Source organism: Elgaria multicarinata, chromosome 1 (genome assembly GCF_023053635.1).
Source record: "Elgaria multicarinata webbii isolate HBS135686 ecotype San Diego chromosome 1, rElgMul1.1.pri, whole genome shotgun sequence".
NCBI classification, from domain to species: Eukaryota; Metazoa; Chordata; class Lepidosauria; order Squamata; family Anguidae; genus Elgaria; species Elgaria multicarinata.
The window spans coordinates 210,667,576-210,681,856 of record NC_086171.1 but is presented as its reverse complement, the minus strand read 5'-3'; the positions used below and the strand labels follow the sequence as shown (position 1 = coordinate 210,681,856).

Genomic DNA, 14,281 nt, shown 5'->3' with positions numbered 1-14,281 from the left:
GAGGTAACAGTGTTGGCTCACTCCAGTGGGCAGACTGGGCAGCTGGTGGTGCATCACAGTCCCAACGATACTGACTATACCATGGCATAATGTGAAGGTCAATGATGCAGCAATCTTGCTAAAGCTAAGCAGGTCTGGGCCTGGCCAGTGTCAGGAGGGGAGACCACCAGGAAATCTTCATGCATTCTGTCTCAAGTTCCACAATGGAAGAATTGTATAAATGTATACATGTCATAAATACATGCCAGAAGGAGTGCCCAGTTTCACAAATGCATGCATGCTGCTTTTGGATCTCATGGTGGCTCCCTGCGTGATTAGAGAGAGTGCCCCCAGAATCCCAGGAGGTTTTGAATGCACTTTCATGGCAGTAGTCCCAAACTACCAATGATGGCATCAAAATGCCTTGAGCCAGCCCAGAGAAGGAGTGTGTTGCAGTTGTCTAGTGACAAACATCTGGCAATTGCTGAAAGGCTGGACATCGATCAGGGGTGGGCAACTTGTGGCCCTCCAGATGCTGTTGGATGGCAATTCCCATCAGTCCTAACCAGCATGGTCAATGGCAAAGGATGATGGGAGTTGCAGTCCAACAACATCTGGAGGACCACAAGTTGCCCACCCCTGGCATCGATCTTTTGCATGGGTTGAACAGAAAGGCCCTCAGCCTGCCAATGCAAACTCTGGAGAGGAGAGGAAAACCCCACTGACTGCCCCCCAGTCTGAAGCCTGGGTCACCTAGAGAAGCGTCGCGTAGCGGTGCTAGCGAGAGTGCTTCCCGTGGCCTTCGTAAGCTGCGGCCTTCTTTGCTGATGCTATCTATTTCTCTTCCATCCTTAGAAAATGAGTACCGAGGCAAACTGCTGAGTCAAAGGTGGACCCGTGGAGAAAAGATCAGCAGTTGCGAGACAGCAAAAAGCCTCCACAGCAGGCACATCAAGGTGAGAAGGCAGGTCCTCCTCAGAAGGAAGCAGTGCGAGCACAGTAGGCTAGGTTGGCCACGTACGCACCTCCAAAAAAGAGAGGAATGCATCCCCCCAAAAGAGGACACTACTCTGCATAACATTTGCACATGTAAATTTGTATGCATAGGTGCACAAGTAGAAATAATAGCTATTATTGAAATATTTCACCATACTGGAGAAGGCTGACCAGCTGTGTGCCTGCTCAATCTGCTATCGAGGTGCTAAGTGTTGATGGGCAACGTCCAGTCCCCAGCTGCCTCTCCCACCTTATGGTTCTTTGACTTTAAACCAGACTTGGACCGGACACCTTCAAATAGAGGACTGTCCTCTCCAGAGTAGGACACCTGGTCACCCTACAAGCCAGAACGAACCACACACACATACCACATGCCCAGGCCTGAGCAGAAGCTGGGGATGAAGGCCACCAGCTTAGATGAGTTTCAGAAAAGGAGGAAAATGTGGAATAGGATGGGTCTGTCAAGGGCTATAAAGCCATGCTAGCTAAATTGGACCTTTATGTACAATGGCAGAATATTTCTAAATGCCAGGTGCTGGAGACAAGGTACAGAGGGAGATTGTTGTCTTCGTGCCAGCGAGTGTCTAGAGGCATCTGGCTGGATGTTTTTTGAAACAGGAGGTTGGATGCACAGTCTGAATGCACAGGCAGTTGTCATTTTCACACACAGTACACTTGCACACCCACAGCCCACCCACTCATTCAACTTCTGTTGCCACTCCAACCTGACAATTCCAAAATTCCAAAGAGGCAGACAGAAGTTGCAATCCCATGTACCAATTGGTGGCCCTCCAAGTGTTTTAGACTATAACTCCCATCATTCCTAGCTGATATAGCCATTGGCCAAGCTGGCTGGGAATCATGGGTGTTGTCGTCCAGCACATCTGGGGGGGCACCAGAATGGGGAAGGCTGTCATACACATTTGTCTAGGAATAAGTCCCATGGAACTCAGTAGGATTGACCTCTGAGTAGACATGCATAAGATTGCGAGGGAACGTTCCTGATCACCCACTATTAACCTTGCAGCACATCAGTATGGATGCCCTTTCTTCCCTTACATCAGGGGTGGGCAACCTCTGACCCTAGAGACGTAAGCAGCCCTTGGCCTAATTTCAAAAGCCCTCTCCAAGCAATCAGTTCAGATTTCTGCCAAAAGTATTCTGTCCCTTCCCTGCTCGCCTGTTGTATAGGGAGGGAGGGGGTGACTGGGGGGGGCAGGAAGGCAGGAAGAGAAGGGGGGGCAGAAAGAGAAAAAGGAAAAGGATGGCTCCACCCACTTTTGACTCTGGCCCCTCCCACGCTTGACTTCAGCCCCTGCCCACTGCCAGCATACAACCCTCAACAGATGGCCCCTGAGAAGGCTATCCATGGCTTCTAGCTCAGATGGTTATATGCTACCTCCAGTATCAGAGGCAGTAAGCCTGTGTGCACCAGTTGCCGGGGAACATGGGTGGGAGGGTACTGTTGCACCTGTGGGTCCCTGTCCGACAGCTGCTTGGCCACTGTGTGAACAGAGTGCTGGACTAGATGGACCCTCGGTCTGATCCAGCAGGGCTCTTAGGTTCTTATGAGGGAATGTGGTTCTCAACAGGGAAAAGAAAGTTACCGTGCTCCTGCCCTACATACATGCCCTGGCACAGTAAACCTTGTCCATTTTTTTTTGAAGTTTGCATTCATTATAATCACATATTTAAATGTATATTTAAAGAAAAGTATTGCGATTTTTGTGTGTGTGTGTGTTGCCATAGACTGAACAGTTGAATTGGATCTTCTGTATGCTTCCATGATGCTTATAGGTTCTTCCAACTTTGAACTGGTTTGCAACTGAACTCTTTGCAAAAGTTTTCTGAAATGATGAGCAAATGGAGAGAAGACCTTGTAAAGCTTTCCGTGTTTATCTTGCTTGTAAATAATGCTATTCCTGGGGTGGAAATAAATACTCTGTGCGTGTTTTAAATGAGTGATTCAAACAGGGACAAACAGAGATGGAGCAGAAAAGTCTCCAAAGAGATAGGGAAAGTAAGTGAGCCAAGATACGCTCTTGTCTACCAAGGTAGAATTGTCAGAGTTGTTAACTGATGGGCTACTCTAATGGTTGCCAGGTGTTCTTTTTTTCTTTTCTAATCAACTAATGTCCTATTTCTGCACTGTTCAGTGTGCAGTTATTAGCTAATGTTGATGCTTATCTCTATGCCTTGAAAAGTTCCACTGGACAGTCACTACATACAAATTTGTTCATAGAATCATAGAATCATAGAATAGCAGAGTTGGAAGGGGCCTACAAGGCCATCGAGTCCAACCCCCTGCTCAATGCAGGAATCCACCCTAAAGCATCCCTGACAGATGGTTGTCCAGCTGCCTCTTGAAGGCCTCTAGTGTGGGAGAGCCCACAACCTCACCAGGCAACTGATTCCATTGTTGTACTGCTTTAACAGTCAGGAAGTTTTTCCTGATGTCCAGCCAGAATCTGGCTTCCTGTAACTTGAGCCCGTTATTCCGTGTCCTGCACTCTGGGAGGATCGAGAAGATATCCTGGACCTCCTCTGCGTGACAACCTTTTAAGTATTTGAAGAGTGCTATCATGTCTCCCCTCAATCTTCTCTTCTCCAGGCTAAACATGCCCAGTTCTTTCAGTCTCTCTTCATAGGGCTTTGTTTCTAGACCTCTGATCATCCTGGTTGCCCTCTTCTGAACACGCTCCAGCTTGTCTGCGTCCTTCTTGAATTGTGGAGCCCAGAACTGGACAGTTAAAGCTGCAGGAGCATAAAGTCACAAGAGAAACCATGGCTGGTTTTCTTCCAGCTAGTTTGCAACATTACCTATATTAATTTTATCCCTAATCCTTCCATCCTTAAGAAACAGACAAACCTTGAATTCATGGGGCCAAAACTACACTCTTCTCATTTCCATCTAGGCCCTTGCATTCATGGTCTGAATTAACAGTCATCACCTTCACAGTGTGTGTGTGTGTGTGTTTCCCCAAAAGGAGTACAACCCAAAGTAGCGATCAAGTGTTCCACAAGTGGTTATGATTAAGAAAGCAGTTCTAGATAACATGTAGTAAGGACCAGCAATTCTGATTCTATTGCAGAGCTTAAAAATGGACATTCTCTGTAGATGCACAGATCTGGGGACCCAGAGATTGACTAAGGCCTAATCTACACCAAGCAGGATATTGCACTATGAAAGCGGTATATAAAAGGCTGGAGCCACACAAAGTAGGATAAAGCAGTATGAAAGCAGTATATGGCATGTGTCAATGGCCCCCAACAGTTGTCAGTGCACTTCAATACCACTATGAAAGCAGTAGTGTGGCTCCCACCTTTTACATACCACTTTCATACCACTTTCATAGTGAAATATCCTGCTTGGTGTCGATTAGGCCTAACATTGAAAAAGAGGCAGGCAGTGTGATTTGAAAGAGGGAAACATCTGGTGCCAGGCATGCCCGCAGTCTTCATATTAGGTGACCCTCTGGAAAGGAGGACAGGGCTCCTATATCTTTAACAGTTGTATAGAAAAGGGAATTTCAGCAGGTGTCAATTGTACGCATGCATCACCTGGTGAAATTCCCTCTTCATCACAACAGTTAAAGCTGCAGGAGCTATATTAGAGTGACCAGAAGTAAAAGAGGGCAGAACTACTGCAGTTTTAATTGTTGTGATGAAGAGGGAATTTCACCAGGTGCTGCATGCATACAAGTAACCCCTGAAATTCCCTTTTCTATACAATTGTTAAAGATACACAAGCCCTGTCTTCCTTTCCATATGGCCACCTGGTGTTGTTGTTTATTCGTTCAGTCGTTTCCGACTCTTCGTGACTTCATGGACCAGCCCACGCCAGAGCTTTCTGTCGGCTGTCGCCACCCCCAGCTCCCCCAAGGTCAAGTCTGTCACCTCCAGAATATCATCCATCCATCTTGCCCTTGGTCGGCCCCTCTTCCTTTTGCCTTCCACTTTCCCTAGCATCAGCCTCTTCTCCAGGGTATCCTGTCTTCTCATTATGTGGCCAAAGTCCTTCAGTTTTGCCTTTAATACCATTCCCTCAAGGGAGCAGTCTGGCTTTATTTCCTGGAGTATGGACTGGTTTGATCTTCTTGCAGTCCACGGCACTCTCAGAATTTTCCTCCAACACCACAGTTCAAAAGCATCTATCTTCCTTCGCTCAGCCTTCCTTATGGTCCAGCTCTCGCAGCCATAGGTTACTACTAACTGCTTTTATTTCTTTATTTAAAGTCAGCAGAGTGACTTGTGTCTCCCCACATAACATCTAGTTTGGGCCTGAGGAGGTCATGCTTGAGGCCTTCTGTTAGGCCCAAACATCGTGGCTCAAGCAATATTGTTTGAAAGCTCTCAGAGGCCCTACCAAAGGCCTTTTGTTTCCAAAATTGGTTTCCTTCCCAGTAGAAAGAGACACAATAAATATCAGTGAGACAAGCTCTGAATTGAGGAACTATTTGAAAGAGTTGAGGGGGGACTCCCCTCTCCCCGTTAAGACACGGGCTTGTCGAAAGACGCTCCTGACAAGCCAGGTGAAAGGCAAAAACGTTGGAAGAGCTAAATGAACCCCTTCTTTCATGAATGAAGTAGCCCTGATTAGAAGTCTTAGCGAGAGGAAAGCAAGTTGGAGAAAGAAAGTCGGTGCTGTTGTTTTGGACACAGGAGGGTATTTAAGGAAAGAGATACAGCTGCAACTTTTTGAAAAGGAGGGAAGGCAGAAGGCGGAACTGTCAAAAGTTCAGGGCTAAGTTCTCTTGCCAGAAGATTAGGGGGGCTTTTATGAAGGGATACTTCCGGCCTTATCTTGCTGAAACACGGTGGCCTGTGTCCCCGTAGCAACAAGGCATCATCTTGTGATGGTAGCAATGGGCTCAATGTAAGGCAGCTGAGCCAGCCTGGCTTCTACTGTGCCACTTACACAGAAGAAGCCAAAGAGGATTTCTGTTCAGCTCACTAGCTCCAAACCCTGAAAGGTCTCCTGTCACTTTTAAGTGTTGCTGAGAAAGGAAAACCTCACCAGGTGTGGCTTTTCCACATCACAGTGCTGTATTGATACGAAGAGCTGCACCTGGTGCAGCAATAAAAGTTACAAGCGCTCTCTCAGTTTCTGGGACTAGTTACTGTCAGCTATGTATCCACAGCGCTGAAAAGACACCTTAAACCATGGCTCTTAACCACAGTGAATAAGGCTTTTAAAGCCGTGGTTTAAAGTCTCTTCCGAACAGAGCCAGAGATATTTTGGTTCCTTCAGCAGATTTTCTTTTTCAAAAATAAGCCTGACCTCTTAATAGGAATGGATAAATCTGTCAATCTTGTCAGTTACTTGAGATCAAGCTTGTTCTGTACCATTTCTAGACGGTCTTATTTTATTTTCAAATCATTGCAGAAATGTGCACTCTTTACTTTTTCTGTAATTTAGTGATGTCAGAGAAATCCACAATGATTCAAATGAGCGAAGATTTCCATGAATCCAACTTGCAGATTCCATAGCGATTGTTTCTGAGTTGCAAGGATTTTGCAGACTATTTTTTTATTATTATTCTGGGGAAGATTTGAATAAGTGTGCATTACCACTAATACGCATTTGCAAACAGGAAAAATGTTCGTGGACATCCCTAAAAAAATTCCGTACATCCCCGTACATTAATGTATGCATTTTTGTTTGCATTTTTAATGGACACAATTTTGCAACTAACATTGCTGAAATGCAGTTTTGAGCACATTTTCCCCAAATATTTGTATTTTTGTATCTATCTTAGCTCACTGAAAGGCACAGGAGGAGCAAATCAGGTAAATCTGTAAAACACACATACACACACGAAAGAATTTTTCACCCATTCCTAACTCAAAATCATCGTGCTAAGTAGCAAGGAGAATTTTTCCACTCATGAGAACGTAAGAGTCCTGCTGAATCAGATTCATCTACTCCAGCGTTCTGTTCCCACAGGGACTAACCAGATGCTCCTTTAGTTATGCTTTGTGAGGACTTTTGTCCTGCTTTCTCCCTGCCACCAAAATTTCTGCTGAGGTGCAGAAGCGTGGTTAAAACACACACACAGCCTCATCACTTAATAGGAGATCTAGATTCTAGTACCATCTTGGCCATGGAAGCTCAGTGGGTGACTTTGGGCCAGTCAGACTCTCAGCCCAGACTACCTCACAGGGTTGTTGTTGTGAGGATAACATGGAGAGGAGGTTGGTTATGTATGCTGCTTTGGGTTCCTTGGAGGAAAAAAGTTGGAATATAAATGCAATAATAGATACACACACACACACATACATACATACCACCAGCTTACCAAGAGGCTGCATGCGCTCCGACAAGAATCCTCTTGCTATATGGTCATCTGTAGTCAACTCTTGGCCCAACTACTTGACCGATGCTAAAAGGAAATGAATTACTTGGTAGACATTTTGAAATTTGCTCTTCCAGACTTATTGCTGTGCTTATACTACCGTATTTTATTTATTTATTTATTTATTTATTATTAATTCTTATTAATTATTATTATTTATTGCATTTTTATACCGCCCAACTGCCGAAGCTCCCTGGGTGGTTCACAAAAACTAAAACCATTCAAACTATAAAACAAACAGTATAAAAACATGATATAAAATACACATTAAAAACTGATTAAAAACATACCATACATGATTAAAACATCTTTAAAACATTCTAAAATTTCACTGGATAGGCCAGTGAAATGTTTATTAAAACATTTGTATCCCGCCCTATATCACAAGGATTTCAGAATGGCATACGGATAAAAAAATATATACACAGCTAAAAACAAATCAAACCATTAATCAAGCTAAAACCAGTATAGAATTTAAAATAGTATAAACCAATTAAAACAATTACAACTATGTGCAGGCTTGGTAAAATTAGCCATCAAAGGCTTTGTTAAAAAGCCATGTCTTAACTTTGTGCCGAAATGAAGCCAGCACCAGCGCCAGTCGGTCCTCCAAGGGGAGGGCATTCCACAGCTGGGGTGCCACCATAGATAGGGTGACCATATGAAAAGGAGGACAGGGCTCCTATATCTTTAACAGTTGCATAGAAAGGGGAATTTCATCAGGTGTCATTTGTATATATGGGGAACCTGGTGAAATTCCCTCTTCATCACAACAGTTAAAGCTGCAGGTGCCCTGCCCTCTTTTGTATCTGGTCAAGTGGACAGGGCTCCTGCACCTTTAGCTGCTGTGATGAAGAGGAAATTTCACCAGGTGTGACATGCACACAAATGACACCTGCTGAAATTCCCTTTTCTATGCAACTGTTAAAGATACAGGAGCCCTGTCCTCCTTTTCATATGGTCACCCAGCCCTCTCCCATGTCCCAGCATAACAGAACTTAAGTCTTGGGCAAACATATATAGGGAGAGGTGCTCCCTCAGCTATTGAGGTCCCAAGCTGTTTAGGGTTTTAAATGTTATTACCAACACTTTGAATTCTGACTGAAAGTGTACAGGCAGCCAGTGCAATTCTTTTAAGACAGGTGTTATGTAGTCTCTGTAAGATGTGCCTGCCAGTAGTCAATGGTAGCCCTATATACAGTATAGGATGACCATATGAAAAGGAGGACCGGGCTCCTGTATCTTTAACAGTTGCATAGAAAAGGGAATTTCAGCAGGTGTCATTTGTATATATGGAGAACCTGGTGAAATTCCCTCATCATCACAACAGTTTTTGTGAACCGCCCAGAGAGCTCCAGCTATTGGGCGGTATAGAAATGTAATAAATAAATAAATAAATAAATAAATAAATAAACAGTTAAAGCTGCAGGAGCTATACTAGAGTGACCAGATTTAAAAGAGGGCAGGGCTCCTGCAGCTTTAACTGTTGTGATGAAGAGGGAATTTCACCAGATTCTCCATATATATGAATGACACCTGCTGAAATTCCCTTTTCAATACAACTGTTAAAGATACAGGAGCCATGTCCTCCTTTTCATATGGTCACCCTATATATACAGCACATTGCAGAAGTCAAGTCTAGAAGTTACCAGTGCGTGCGCTACTGTCTTTAGGTCTTCCAACACTAGGAAAGGCCTTACTAGTTCATTTTATCCATTTATGTCTGATATTATCTCCCCTCACCAGCAGTATCCAAACACTGAATGTCAGAAAGCTGCATATTATTGTGTCGCTCCGGCCTTCTGCTTAAAATGCCAGTGCCACAAATTGCACACCAGGCGCAATGCCTCGTAGCAGGGCTTTCTGATCCGCTCCACACTCACGGACGAAACTTCTCTTGATCACACATAGTTAAATGTTTCATTTGTGCCCTTCATTTCTGCAAATGAAAACTGACAAGCCAGCTTCGTTAGGCTGTTTATCACACAGTAGTAATTTTTAATTTGAGGCCCAGGGATGAGAGAACAAGCCACCTTGCTCCCAAGATGCAATGCTGGTGAATACCACATACAGGCCACGTGGGGGGGGAGAGCCCTTTAACAGGGTGTGTGGGGGGGTGTAAAACAGCAAACTGCTAGTTAATTCAGCTGTGAACAAAACTCACAAGGGGTAAGATGTCAGGAGAACTTAAATCAAGCAGCTGGGAGGACCCTAAAGGAAAAATAGTGGGGGGGGATTTCAGAAGATATCTATGAAACTGCAGCTGGGAGCTACAGAACTGATGTACAAAGATGCAAGTTTATAAAACACATCCAGACTTTATATCACATTCTAAAGCCAACAATAAATCCTCTATCTCTATTTCAGCAAATGCCCATTTGCTTCCTTTGGACTACTTTAACCAAGATTCAAACTTCAAGTTCAGGGTCATTCTGAAGGATGGGTCTTGATGTGTCATATCTCCAGAAGCTACAGGCACCCATTACCTAGTGGGGACTATAACTGTTAGAGCAGTGCGACAGTGGAATCAGTTACCTAGGGAGGTTGTGGGCTCTCCTACACTAGAGGCATTCATTTGTCCAGCTGCCTCTTGAAATGCCTCTAGTGTAGGAGCCTAACAGTTAGGACAGTTTTTCCTAACACTAGGAAAAACTGTCATCCAGCATCCCTTTCAGTCATTCAATATGTACGTTCAGTGAATGTGTGGGTGGTGGCATGGTGGCACCAGACTCACCTCTCTCTCTATGCACAGGCTCTATTCCAGGGGTGGGCAACTTGTGGCTCTCCAGATGTTTTGCCTTACTACTTCCATAATGCCTTGCCATGGACTATGCTAATTAGGGCCAATGGAAGTTATACGCCCAGAAATCTGGAACTTGCCCACTTTTGGACTATTCCGATCTTGTTCCCACACGCAGATGCATGACCCATGAATATGGTTGTGTGAACGGGGCTAGCGCACAGTTAAATGCCATTAATAGCTTCCTCTGCTGATTTCGGCTAAGGATGGACAATTCTATCAATTTTGGTTTCTCTCAGTTTCTCATTTTTCTAATCTTACATTTGGTTTGTCTCAAATTTTGAGAATAATACAATGCATTTTTAATGTTATTTCCTCTAACATAACTTTTTTGTACACATTTGTTGTTGTTGTTGTTAGAAAGCTCCATTGCAGAATTCTGCGGATTTCAAAGGATAACTGGAGATTGGTTGCAATAGTGGTTCAAAGGTGCAAAATTTGTACTAACATGCAAATTGAACCAATGTCTCTCCCCCCCCACCAGCTCTAATTTCCCCAGTGGTTTTTGCTAGCCCCTTGGAAATACTGGATCTCCTCAGAAAGTATGTTTCTTCCACTTCACACTTTAGACGCTTGTGTAAGGCTTATTTGATAGTGAAGGCATTTAGTGACTTAGTCAGAGGGTCATGTCAGGGGGTTTAGTTATGACTAACTTGGGTCCAATTCATTTCAATGAATCTATCCTGAGTAGGGCTTTAATTGGATTTTATCCATTGTTCATAATCATTAAGGTAGAATGTGTTCTCTTAGTTATTTTTATATTTTATGTGGATTTTATTTTAAAGTTTTATCATTATATTCTTTTAAATCCAGTTAAGGTCTTTTATTAGAATTATTGTATTTGTTGCATTTTTGCAAACTGCTGACCTATTTTATCTCATGTACAGCACTTTGTCAGAGAGTGCTATATAAAATAATAATAATAATAATAATAATAATAATAATAATAATAATAATAATGCCACAGCTCTTGATTTGGTTGTCCTGCTTTGGTACTTACAGGTTAATCATTTTGGCGTTGCAGTTTTTTAATTGAGTATATATGTAATGATTTTGAATTATATCGAAAGCTCTCTTGAGTACTGGGGTAAGCCAATAAGAAACATATCAAATAAATTATCCAGCCTTGTGGCCAATAGTGTTTTCCTAGGAAGTTTTTTTCTTGATATTTGCAAAAAAAAAAACTGCCTTTTTTGGTGTGCCGGTAGGATAATCCAATAGAAACCATACTGAAAAGGTGTTGTCTTGAACTCCTTTTGCTGGTAAAATGTGTTATCTTTTATCTTTTCTTCTCCCTCCCCCACCCGTTTTTTTTTTTTCCCTTCCTCCGCTTTTTGCTGCCTCTGGGCAAAATCAGGTCATAAGGGAGGAGGGGCAACTAAAAGATTTCAATTCCTCTTTCCCACCTATTTTTTTTTTTCTGTCTGTCTTCCAGTAGCCAAGCTGAAACAGGACCTTTTTTAAAAGATACATATTCAAATAAGAACACTTGGGTGGTTTTTTAGGTTTTTTGTCTTTACTGTTCTTGTTCTGACATGTCAAATAAATATTTTTAGACCGCCAGCCAAGCCCACCCCCACTCTCTGCCATCTAAAGATGTCAGCTCTGACTTCCGAGCTCTTCAGTGTTCGTGAATATACATAAGGAATTAACGCTGACCTTGGGGGAATAGAACTTGGCTCTTATTGGCATGTTTGCATAGGCCTCACAAAAGGAACTCTGCCCCCTGAACAGTCAACAACCCTGGCCACGTTGGCCTCCCGTTAAAGACCAAGGGGGTGCAAACACAACCCAATTCAAATGAGGTTTCCTAGTCATTTTTAACCAATTGCTCTCCAAGGCTTTATCCCATCCTTAGCTACTTGGTCTGATCTCTCCCTTCCCACAACCTTTGTACATTCATGCTTGAACTATAAGGGGAAAAGTAGGAGGACCTTAATGAACTCCACAAGTCCTCCATCAATCATGCCCCCTGTCTCTGCCCCCCCCCCCATAGTCTTCTAAAAACAGTAGCTAAAGGGTCTATAACAAAAGTTGGGTCTGAATTACCACCCTGTCACTCAAGCACTGCTCCAGCTTTACCAGCCTAAGCCTCCCAAAGGTTCATCAAGTCCTGGAAATATAGAGTTGGAAGGGAAACTGGAGTTCATCTAGTCCAGTACCACCACCGCCTGCTCAATGCAGAGTTTGCAATGCAGGATTTCTGCATTGCAAATTTCTCCTAATGTTTAGATGGAAATTGATTGATTTCTTTGAGAATTCTTAAAGGATTCTTTCCATCCTCTCTTGCTGCTCTGTATGCTTGGAATTCCTTCCTTCCTTCTCTCCCTCCCAAAATAGCTACAAGGTGCCACTAGCTCTCTTCCTTCAAGCCCTAGCTCAAAAGTCCACCTCTTCCATTATTATTATTTTGTCTTAATCCCTCCCATCAGCTCATCCAGTAGAGGCTGGTGGCTCCTGTTCCAGCGAAGCTGTGAATCCATTCTGAGTTTCAGTCAGAACCATCCAGAACTCTAAAGGAGGTAACCAAGATGCTGAACCCATTTTGGGGACAAGCTTCCTCACTTTGGATAGCTCCTTTAGAGTTCTGTGTATGCGTGTAAGTTAAAAACGACAAGAGCTGGGCACATGGGTGCAAAATTCTTGGCTAGGCTCCAGGAGGAAAGCCAGCTGCAGGAAGTTGGTGAGCAAAAACGAGAAAGTGCACATCCCATTCTGAAGGTTTGGGTTAAGAAGATTCCTTTAAAAGCTGAGGACCGCTCAGAAGCATGCTCTATTGGTGGTGGTGGCGGTGGGGAGCCATCTCAAATAACTCACGACACAGACAATGCAGCTTTCTGTGCCATCACAAAAGTGTTGCAACTGTAAACCCAAAGCTGTCATTCCCCCCCTCTCCCCGCAACCAGAACTGGGGAGGAAGTGCTTTATTAGATATTTCCTTTCTATGTTTCTCAATTACCAATGGAGAAAGGTGATGCTGAAAAGAAAAAAGGAAGCTACGGATGTTGATGTCCATCAAGAGGACTTAGCAGCTTGCATGCTGCCCTATTATATTTTCTGCAACCTTTTCTGTTTGCTGCTCTACCCCCCCCCTTTTGTATTATTATAAAAAAATATTTTTTTCTGCATGAAATCCAAATTGCCAAGGCATGCTTGAGAACCAGCAGAACGTTTGCCAATATCCCTGGGAAAACTGACAAAATAAAGTGGGGGGGGGGGGAGAAAAGAGAAGCATGCTAGATTTCATTTTCGAAAACACGTTTTCTCTCTCACACACACACACACACACAGCCATCCAGCAATCAAAAATATTAATTCTATTGTGAGGCATGCCTCGGAAGGCATTAACTCTAGTGAACACCAGGAACGGCATATTTGAAAGGCTCATAAATGTAATGAAGTCCTTTTGACACCTGCTCTTCTCCACACTTTAAATGTGAGCCATCGGTCCAGAGGGAATCGAGGCTTTAAAAATAGAAATTATAGTAATTGTCTTCTTGGGTTATTGGGAAGGTTGTAATATACGTGGGGCTCATAAGGCGGTGGCGCGGCAAGACTGTGGTTGACAGGATGCATAAATTACCCCTGTTTTTTTATTATTTCTTTCCCCTCCCCCTCTCCAGCAGACCCACTAGCAAATCACACAGTATAAATCATTGTGTGTTAGTGCTACATTACCGCGAGGGAGAATAATATGCATGGAAATTCCATCTGAGCCATTCGGTTCACGGACGGCACTTCAGGACGCTTTGTCATCCTTCAGCATTTGAAACAAAAACAACTTAGGGAACAAACTCCTGGCAGCAACCCTTCCCTTGTGAAGCTTAGGAGAAAAGTACACCAGCCTGGTACAAGGAAATGATGGACGCGGGACTGAGGAAGGCCTTTTGTAGATGCTGGGTGCCAGTTTTATACAAGTTTAAAAGTCATGGCTTCTTCTAAAGAATCCTGGGTTTTTTAATCTGGCGAGGTACTGAGAAGCTGTGTAAGAGGCCCTTACCCTCCTTAGAGACCTACAGTTCCTAGGGGTCCCTGAAAAGTGGGAATTCAATCAGGTTAACCCTGTACTGTAGATATGGATGCAGACAATTCCCTATTTAAGAACAGCCTCTTTTTTCCCTCCTTCATTGAAGAAGGAGCGATCATGTGG

General features: G+C 43.6%; 1 protein-coding gene across 1 annotated transcript in view; it reads left to right on the top strand.

The window, feature by feature from the left end:
* The first annotated feature begins 881 nt into the window (after positions 1-881).
* The window catches only part of MYT1 (myelin transcription factor 1), a 116,901-nt gene continuing 103,501 nt past the window's right edge, over positions 882-14,281 (top strand). The window contains exon 1 of the mRNA XM_063120970.1: positions 882-935. The gene's annotated coding sequence lies outside the window, so the exon portion shown is untranslated. The remainder of the gene's footprint in view (positions 936-14,281) is intronic.